This window comes from Macrobrachium rosenbergii, chromosome 35 (assembly GCF_040412425.1).
Source record: "Macrobrachium rosenbergii isolate ZJJX-2024 chromosome 35, ASM4041242v1, whole genome shotgun sequence".
NCBI classification, from domain to species: domain Eukaryota; kingdom Metazoa; phylum Arthropoda; class Malacostraca; order Decapoda; family Palaemonidae; genus Macrobrachium; species Macrobrachium rosenbergii.
The window spans coordinates 6,992,434-7,000,683 of record NC_089775.1 but is presented as its reverse complement, the minus strand read 5'-3'; the positions used below and the strand labels follow the sequence as shown (position 1 = coordinate 7,000,683).

The 8,250-nt window shown below is 39.2% G+C and overlaps 1 long non-coding RNA gene across 1 annotated transcript in view; it reads right to left on the bottom strand.

The window, feature by feature from the left end:
• LOC136856232 (uncharacterized) overlaps nucleotides 1-1,788 on the bottom strand; it is a 3,114-nt gene extending 1,326 nt beyond the window's left edge. The window contains exon 1 of the long non-coding RNA XR_010858291.1: nucleotides 345-1,788. This is a non-coding gene — a long non-coding RNA (uncharacterized lncRNA). The remainder of the gene's footprint in view (nucleotides 1-344) is intronic.
• Nucleotides 1,789-8,250: the final 6,462 nt, after the last annotated feature.

Below are 8,250 nucleotides of genomic sequence, written 5' to 3'. Positions count from 1 at the left end.
CACCAACATCTCTCTCTCTCTCTCTCTCTCTCTCTCTCTCTCTCTCTCTCTCCTCTCTCTCTCCTTAAACAAATCAGCTATTGTAATCCATCCCTTACCCTCTGCACCACATAATCCATGCACGATCAGAACCCCAAGTTGCAGTATCTTCTCTTTTCCCCATACAATATGACCTCCTGGGTCAGTCAGTGCCGGAGGACTCACATCCCATATCGAAAACTCTTCATGATGTTCATTTTAAATGAAGAAATTCCTAACACAATAGTGAACTTGGACAATGATTCCTAAAGGATTGTGAGAGACAGAAAGGAATCTTACTCGTATCCTCACAGGAATAAGCTTACCTCTATGACAAAGCATCTTGGTGGGAGAACGCCTTCCTGAAGATGAGTGAAAGAGAATTGGTTGTTGGACTCAATCTTGACTGGAGCCACCCTCAGAGTCCCTTCGAAGGTTAGAACAGCAAAGATCCCTCTCTGGGTATCCTTTTTCAAGCAACCACAAAAACTATGGAAGTCTTGCACCTGAGAAAAGATTCCTTGATTGAAAATCTCATAACCAGTTGAGGTTAGGAGGTATTTTGTTTAACTGAAAAGATATTTCACTTTGACTTAAAGTTACTTACTTGAGAGGGCATGCATTTTGTTATTTCTGATATTTTTTTTATAAAAACCATATGTTTTTGAAAAACCAAAGTCATGTTTACAAATACTAATCCATTGATGTAAAGTAACCTATTCTATGCATCAGCATGACCTCCAGACACCCCACAGAAGATATAAGTCCTTTCACCCCCATCTGATGACGAACCAGGGCCACTGAGCACCCCAGGAGTGAAAACCGCCCTTCTTTTGTTTCTGCAACAAATAATGGGATGAAGGGAAGCTATCTGTGTCCTGACTATGAATATTGGGGCACAGGAGAAGCCAATGCTCTGCCAGTTCTCTGAATGGGTCACAAAACTTGATAGGGTTCGAAGTTCACTTACTCAAAGTGAATCATACTTGAATAAAAGGAAGGAAATAGCTGACGACTCACTTCCCAACACCGCAGAGTGGAATAGTAAGCAGAATGATAACTTTATGGAATGGAATAGTGAGTATCAAAGGTGGGAATGAGCAAAGAAAGCACAAGATCTCTGAAGGAGATTGCAGGAGTGTTGGGAACATTGCACACACATTTTATTCTAGAATAAAATGACAAACTGGGTAGTATTAAGTATTAAACATTATGCTAGAAAACGACACTTTGCAACACCACCCTGCCTGGTGTAGCAAAAGATGTCAGGTAAAGAAGTGCAATGGATGATTGGTGTTGCAGTACACTGTATGCAACAAACAAAATTAACTGACTTTACAGCTAAGCACAAATTAGCATCCAGTGATACGAGGTAAAAAAATGGGTAACTGAAATTGCTCCTTTATTCTCAAGGGTATGAGGACAGACCTATAGTCCCTTACGTAATGCAGCAAATTCTCCCTTCCTTGCAAGTCTGATGAACTGTCAGAAAATAGCCGCAATTTTAGAAGCAATGAGATCTCCAGGATCCTTTGTCATGCTTCTCCTATCAGAAAACTAATCACAAACTGTCAGTGTCCTCCCTTAAGTAACATCCTATAAGGATGTCTTAGTTTTTGTTCTTATACAGAAAATGAAGGATTTGTTGTGTATGCCCACCACCACCTTAGATTTTACTCTTCCATACACTTTCTCTTTCTTTAATATCTTCAGAATATATCATTATTACTACCAGCTCTCAAAGGTCTTGCCAGAAGGATTAGTCTTCACTTTTTTTATTTCATAATTTTATCAATTGCAAATATTGACATCTCTGACAACATTCCACTGATCAATTTTTTTCTAAATGGAAATCCGCCTACATACACACAGAGAGAAGTTACATATAAATAAATAAATAAATAAATAAATAAATAAATAAATAAATAAATAAATAAATAAATAAATAAATAAATAAATAAATAAATAAATAAATAAATATAAAGGAACGGAAAACTAAAGCCAATTCACCTGCAGTCAAAAAACGTCAGCAGAAAGTAAGAATAAATTTGCTCCTCTCTTCAACCTTAGGAAATCAGAAGACTCCATAATTGCACTTGGTAAACTATTCCTCTCTTTAGTCATAGCCCAAATAAAACTCATATTAAACTGGGTGGTACAGTATTACACGTGGCACTAGGAAACGACACACTGCAGAAGCAGCCTGCCTCATTCTGCCCAAAAACAAATAGCTAGGTCAGGTACAGAAGAGGGCACAGGGTTTTTGTCCTCGTACATTTTATATAACAAACATAATGAACTAACTTTACATCTATGCAAGGCTCAGTATTAAGAGTTGGCAAAGTAAGTTCACTGATGACATAACTCTATCCAAGAGTTTGAGATGAGAGCACTCAAAGACCACACAGGAGAGCAGTACTCCAAACAAGGAAGAAGTCTTAAAACACTCAAGATATAATAGTTTTATCAAGAAACATTCGAAATATTTCTGCAAGATACCAACTTGTTGAGAAACAGAGAAAGCAGTATTATATATATTTCTCAATAGTCAACTTCTTATCAAACGTTACACCTAAAAAAATCTTTTAAAGTCATTTAAAACCCTGACACTTAAATGTAAATCTGGATGCAAAGGGAAACATGTTCTAGAGTGAATAACTATCATACTCTGAGTTTTAGAAAAGTTAAGCTTCATGCCCAAAAAACATCTCTGTTCAAGGATTCTGAAGCAACAGACCTCAGGTGCTGAGAAAGAACAGCAGCTACAAGAGTACACAGCATCATCAGCGTATACAATCAGTTTGTTCTCTAGACCTTGCCACGCGTCACTAGTTCAAATAAATGGCACAGGTCCAAGAACATTACCTTAAGGAACACCTACAATGACAGTACTATAGCTACTATACTGGCCATCAACACAAACCCTTTGGATTCTGCCTATTAAAGATTCATTTAATCTCTCCATAACACCCATCAATTCACCTTAGCCCTTTGTTGGCCGAGTTGGTTGAGCTTCAGACCGTCATTCGATGGGCCGGAGTTCGATTCCCGCCGCCGGCTGATGAAGAGTTAGAGGAATGTATTTCTGGTGATAGAAATTCATTTCTCGCTATAATGTGGTTCGGATTCCACAATAAGCTGTAGGTCCCGTTGCTAAGTAACCAATTGGTTCTTAGCCACGTAAAATAAGTCTAATCCTTCGGGCCAGTCTGGTAAAACTAAGCTATACTTTTTTTCCCTATAACCTTAGCTTCTAGATAAAAGCGTCATGACTCATGCAGTCAAAGGCTGCGCTAAAATCTTAACCAGTCGTGCATACTCAGCACCCTCACCGAGAGCCCTCTGCAAGCTGGTAGATATTGACGTCAGTGCACCACACTCAAGTACCAAGGCTTTTACGAAACCTAAACTACGATTCTGGTAACAGATTCATTTTCAATACACCTGTGAAGGTGCTTAAAGAGCAGCTCCTAAGAAACCATAGATAAAAAATGGGTATAATTGAAATCAGCTTCTATTCTGAGAGGTATGAGGATTGACATAGTCCCTTTGGTAACGAGGCAATGCTTCCCTGCATCCAGACAAAAGGAGAACTCACAAGTTCAATTAACTTTTGGGAAATGGTAGCAACCTTAGGAGCAATGTGAAGAGCAGTCTTTTCAAAAGGACACCATGAGGGTTTAGGCTGCCGTAGCTGTCAACCTCCAGATGGAAAGTTTTGCCTCCTCCAGACTACAACTGGATGTTATACCAAAGAGGGATTTGTTACATATGCCTTTTACCACCTTCAATATCATACACAAAACAAAGAATGCAAATTACTCCGCAAACAGTATTAATCATATATATGTCTAACACTGTGAAATGGAATACAAACTTTAGGCTAAAGGCCGAGCGCCGGGACCTACGAGGTCATTCAGTGCTAAAGGTGAAATTGAGAGCAAAAAGGTAAAAGGAACAAGGGTGTAACAGGAGGAAAACCTCACAGCTGCACTATGAAACAATTGTTAGGAGAAGGTTGAGAGAGGTAAGATGGAAGAAAGGGAATAAGAACGGAGGTACAGTAAAAGGAATGAAGAGGGGTTGCAACTAGGGGCTGAAGGGACGTTGCAAAGAGTTCTCAAGTAATGACTACAGTGAACCACATGACGTGCACTGACAGCACTAACCCCCTACTGGATAACACCTTGAACCAAAAGATTTGTGTATCTGACTTTGGCACCGATGTCCAGCCACTCCTCATTCCTCTCACGTGTCACCTAATTAGGGAGGCCTCTCCCGTCACGCCTTGTCCTGCGACACAAAATATGTAAAAACTTGCAGTGAATTCTGGACCGCATTATGAGCCAGCCAACAAACTGAGATCTTAGGTTTCAAAAGCACAGCTGAATTGTGATAAATTTTATATCAGAATAATTTCTATCCTTTTAAAAATAAAGTGAAGCTTGTGATAGTTTAGAACTGAATAGCATCAATGAGTTTAGTAAACGAAAGTCATTTTTAAATGGCCACTTCTGTTGGCCCAAACTTTGGTAGCTAAGTAAGAGTTCACCTTCAGATGATTCTGAGTCTATCCCGATCTAAAGGACTTTAATTTTTTCCTTTTGCTATAAAATCTGTATCGATAACATGATCACCTGCGGAGTAAAACTTCGTAGCACTAAAAAGTAGATATTACTGTACTCTCAGTAACTTAATTTTTACAAGGCTTCACATCCAAACTATTAGTTTTTAATAGGACCTAATTCACCAGATTCCCAGCTAATATCAAGATCTCCAGACAACTGTTTTACCCATTTATGGAAATTCTTCAAAACATATAACTAAAATGCCAAGGCGGCAATGAACACGCTTTGATGCTTTCCAAAAGTTCGACATAAAAGAGAAGCTTCTTGGCTGCAGTGCTTAACTCTACATGAAGTGCGCACACTTTGCAGCCTAGTACAACTAGTCGCACCTGTAAAACAAATGACAAGGGAGATTAAAAAGCAATGAAGTGATTGTCTATAATTAAGGGAGAATAAAAAAAAAGAATGTTTCAACAGATACAACCTAAATGACAGGCCTTCCTGGTGGAAACTCTCAGCTCGTTCAGTCTTCGCTGAATGGCGACCTATATATCACATACACTGTACAGCCTTCCAATTTTTATTAGCAACCGAGAGACAACAGGCAAGGGCTTCAGTCGTGGCAAAATGCCCACTACTGTTGAGAAGCTGTTTCTATTTTTCCCACTGGAGTAACAGTAAAAGTTTTCGTAAATTTGGTTCGTCACAAACCCATCTGTCATGTACTTACATTGCCTTATTTCCTTGGTCACAAACCCATACACTGTATCATATATCTCACCTCTTGCAGCAGGAAATGAGATGCATGATACATTAACGTAATGCATCTGTGAACAATTTCACACATTCTAGACACTTCAAACACATATCTGAGCCACTCTACAAAGACAACACTTGTCTTGGCGTAAAAGCTCCACACACACACACACAAAAAAATATTTAAAATAATTCTCTGGTATGACAATGCAAATACTGTTCAACTCTCTCCTCATTTTAATAAATGCAATATTGTATTGGTTGCACCTGCTGTATACTTCACTTACCTATTAGCATTTTTATTATTATTCTAAACTAAAGGGTCCACAATAATATAATTGTTAAAGGCTCGTGTAGAATTTTGTAACAGCTTTCGAACACTTCTCTGGGTTCATCTTCAATCAACATTATTATTATTATTATTATTATTATTATTATTATTATTATTATTATTATTATTATTATTATTATTATTAAAATTTATATCTGTTCATTAAATTTCTCCGCATGATGGTAGGGACCGCCGACGCCTACGGCTTCTCGAAGCTCTACATATTTTAGCAAAAAACCCGAACATCAACAGTGTGAAGGACACCAACCGACGCCGGACACCGAGAAAGAGAGAAAGAGAGAGAGAGAGAAAGAGAGAGAGATAGAGAGAGAGAGAGAGAGAGAGAGAGAGAGAGAGAGAGAGAGAGAGAGAGAGCCAGCACGGACACAGAAAACAGATTACCTGAACGACTTATAATCCCGAATAACAGCCACTCCCAAATTCCAGTACATTAGGCCTAGAAGGTCTCAACGCCTCCGGGCCCGAGTTCGTCACCAACCCGTGACCAACCAAAACGCAGCTGAATAACCGACCAGACAACTGTACACCCACCGCCCCTCCCCCGCTTGCTATAAATACCCTTGTAAGCTGCATGCATGCCATTCCATTCACTCTTTGAAAATAAAGGCCAGGGCGCGTTTGAAACGTCAGAGGAAATGAACCTAAGAAAAAGGAAATCTTTGTATGTCCTTAGGAAACCTGATCTACCGGCTACAGGCTGAGGAAAAAGGATAAGAAGAAGAAAAGAGAAGACTCTCTATAAATCAAATGCCGTGGAGATACCTGCAATTCTTAATGCAACTGCCTTCAGAGAAAGGTCTCCTCCCTTATTATTATTATTATTATTATTATTATTATTATTATTATATGAAAAATTGACCCCATAAACATTATTATGGAGACTGTCTTCATATAATCACGAATATTGCAACGATACTTTATGTTAAAATCGAATTCCTTTTCCTTTGAGTTTCAAAAGTAATGTTAACAAATAATTAAATTTTATTTGTTAAATAGTTGATGATATATATTCAAGTAATTAAGAAACTCTCTCTCTCTCTCTCTCTCTCTCTCTTTATGGGTCTGGAGATGAAGAAGAAGGCCTGACCTTCTGGCTTCGGGAATAAGGGCGGATTTCCCTCTTGCAGTTGAGGGGGGGGGCCTCCTTATCAAGGAATGTTCTCTCCCTCTCTCTCTCTCTCGGCGTGTGGTAGATAAGCAGTGCCGTCAGTTTGCACTGAGAGAGAGAGAGAGAGAGAGAGAGAGAGAGAGAGAGAGAGAGAGAGAGAGGGAGGTTAGTAGCGTAGTCATTATCGCAAAGGAAAACCATTGCCACCGACTGACAAGGCATCAGCGCCTGTTGCATGCACGGAAGCAACACAATCAATCTCTCATTGTTGTCACTTCGTAATCAGAGGACGTTGTAATACTGTTCTCCTTGCGCTTTGATACTTTTTATCTATTCATTAATTAATGTTTGCCTTTTTTAATAAGTGGGTTCTCTTATTCTGCATTTCCCTTACTTCCTCTTACTTCTTCTTCCTAATGAACACCTTCATATTCTTGGGAAGCTTCTTGAATTTTAAGTTAGTGGCACCCTTTTGTGGGCTTCTTGTTCCATATGAATAGGCTTCTTCATGTAGTGAATAATAATAATAATAATGATAATAATAATAATAATAATAATAATAATAATAATAATAATAATGTTACTTCAAGCTACAGACGACGCTCTATCAGTATGTGATACCTGCAGCTCTCTTTCTCTCTCTTCTCTCTCTCTCTCTCTCTCTCTAGCAGCATTAATGTTGGCAATCATGGAATAATCTCTCCGTCTATCGTGTCTGTGTGTGTGTGTGTACTGACAAAGGATCTGAAGTCCCAGAATTCATATAAAGGAGAAAGAACCTTCACACAGAATACCTTTGCGTAAGACAAGAAAACCTAAATGGAAGTCATTCATCCCGAAGAATCGATTTATGTCCTTTAAGGGAATCCCACCCAATCACAAAGGGAGAGAGGGAGAGAGGGAGGAAGAGAGAGAGGAAGGGAGAGAAGGAGGAGTGAGTGTTGAAATCCGGTGTCCAAAGCTCCAAGGTCCCTGATAAGGACGATCTTATCACCAGCAGCACGCCCTCACCAGTGGAATCTTCTTATCAGAAGTCAAGGCTGCAACTCGCCACAGGAGCTGCTGAGTCACCTTCTGCAGGCAATGATGATGATAATGATGATGATGATGATGATGAAATGGCTTTCATGAAAACTGGAGGGTCGAAGTGTGTTCCTTCCATTTCTCTGTGAATCACCTTTGTCGAATTTCATTCCTAATTTTATGATGAATTTTAACACATTGGGTATCCTGGTTGCCAGCGAGTCTGTTTTCATTGTGCAATAGATTACAGAACTTACTTTAACTTTTTGATGTAACGACTGGAATGTAATATGTCTTTGACTATTTGAAAGGGGGCAAAATACTCATTAGAACATTGCTCAGCACGCCAACTTCTAGGACACAACGTTCCCTGTCAAACTATTCCTGCAGACCTGAAGGAGACATAGTCTCTACTGGACATCACT